The sequence below is a fragment of the Phragmites australis genome, chromosome 16, assembly GCF_958298935.1.
Source record: "Phragmites australis chromosome 16, lpPhrAust1.1, whole genome shotgun sequence".
Taxonomy (NCBI): Eukaryota; Viridiplantae; Streptophyta; class Magnoliopsida; order Poales; family Poaceae; genus Phragmites; species Phragmites australis.
The window spans coordinates 22,284,519-22,286,931 of NC_084936.1; positions in this window are offsets into that span (position 1 = coordinate 22,284,519).

The window sequence follows — 2,413 nt, forward strand, 5'->3', positions numbered from 1 at the left end:
AATAGTTTACTGTCCTCTTCCTGAGTGATGCATTTCATCGAGATTCCGTTACTCCCCTTTTGGTAGAGCTTGCCATTTACCAAAACGTAGAGCTTGGATTTACGGGCAATTTTCTCTGTAGACACATCATCATCAGGGAGGTCTTGACCCTCGAGATAGACTTGGTATGGAGTCATCCAAGTCGGGTGGCGTTCGAGTAGTGCAGCATCCGTGTCTATGGGTTCTACCTCGCTGACCTGACCAGACTGCTGGTCGGGTTGGGCAACATCCGTTCGTCGAACTGTCGGGACAAATGGTTTAAGGATTTTCTCAACGAAGACCCCTATGGGTACCGATGCTTGAGAAAAAGCAGTCTAGCAAGTTCATCCACACCAGAGTTATCACTCCTTCTGATGTGCGTCACTTCTAGCCCTTCAAACTTTTGCTCGAGCTTTCGTACCTCGTGTAAGTAAGCCGCCATGTTGTCGTATGAGCATTGGTACTCCTTTTGAACTTGGTTCACGGCTCGTTGTGAGTCCCCTTTCACAAAAAGTCATTTAATTACAAGCGATGCAGCTATGCGGAGCCCGTTTACCAGTCCTTCATATTCTGTCATATTGTTAGAGGCTTTAAAATCTAATTGAACAACGTATCTATTTCGTCGCACGTTGGAGATTTGAGTATAATGACAGCCCCCGTACCCTGGAGCATGAACGATCCATCAAAGAAAAGCACCTAGTGATCTTTGACCATGTTTGGCCTTGCTTCTTCAACGCTTGTCCATTCAGCGATGAAGTCCGCTAACACTCTGGATTTCACGCTTGTGCGTGGTGCATAGCTTACGTCAAACTCATTTACTTCTACCGCCCATTGCGCGATTCATCCAGTAGCTTCCCGATTACGTATCACATCCTTCAGCAGGTACGTCATCATGAAGGTGATCCTGTGCGCTTGAAAGTAGTGCCATAATTTCTGGGAAGACATCAAGACTGCATATATCAGCTTTTATACTTGTGGGTATCATAGTTTAGCATCATGTAGAACCCCGCTCACATAGTAAATAGGTTTCTGAACCTTGGCCTTTTTCTCGGGACAGGCCTTTTTCTCGGGACATTCCCGTTCGACCACCAGTACCGTGCTTACAACTTGTGGGGTAGCTGCAATATACAAAAAGAGCTCCTATTTTTCATTAGACGATGTAAGGATTAATTGAGACAATAAGTACCTTTTTAAGTCCTGGAAGGCACGCTCCGCTTAATCCGTCCACTCGAACCGTTCTTGTTTCTTCAACAGCTTGAAGAAAGGCATCCCTCGCTCGCCCATCCTAGAAACGAATCAACTAAGAGCAACCTGTCAATTTATGGACCTCTTTCAGCGTTAGAGGTGACCGCATCTGGTCGAGAGTATCAATTTTGCGCGGGTTGGCCTCAATGCCTCGACTTGACACCAGAAAGCCAAGAAGCTTGTCGGACGACACACCAAACATGCATTTTTCAGGGTTGAGCATCATGCGATACTTCTTGAGGTTGTCGAACGTTTCTTTGAGATTGTCAACCAATGCGTTTCTGGTTTTTTATTTGACTACAACATCATCGATGTATGCTTCTACATTGCGCCCGATTTGGAGTTGTAGACAGTTTTGAATACACCTTTGATACGTAGCATCAGCGTTTTTTAAACCGAAAGGCATCTTTACATAGTAAAATACACCGAAAGGAGTAGTAAATGCCATTTTCTCCTCATCCTCTAATCCCATGCTAATTTGATGATACCCTGAATAGGCATCTAGAAAACATAGCAACTCGCAGCCTGCCATAGAGTCAACGATCCAGTCATTGCGCGGGAGAGGAAAAGGATCCTTGGGACAAGCCTTGTTGAGGTCGGTGAAGTCGATGCACATTCTCCATTTGCCATTGGCCTTCTTGACGAGGACGAGATTCGCGAGCCATGTAGGACAATGCACTTCTCGAATGAAGCCCGCCTTTAGGAGCTTATCGACCTCCTCCTGGATGGACTACTTCCTATCTTCCACAAATCTTCGCTGCTTCTACACCACAGGTTTGGTGTCAGGTTTGACAGCTAGTCGATGCTCGACCACCTCCTTAGGGACCCAGGCATATCGGACGGTTGCCATGCGAACACATCTTGGTTTGCCTGGAGGAACGTGAGGAGCTCGAGTTCCAATTTGGGGTCAAGGTTGGCCCCAACCTTAACCATCTTGGATGGTTCAGACGGGTTAAGGGGCACTGCCTTGACACAACCAAAGGTCTTTTTGTTGCTGACGCTGGTGTTGCCTTTGGCGTCGTCGAATTTAGAAGTGCCAGCAAAACTTATGAGCCTGGAATCTTTGGCCTCAATGACACCTTGGTGCCTTTGACGCTTAGAATTTACGTCCTTAGGAGTGATGGCCACTCGACTGAAGTGTTCGACCATA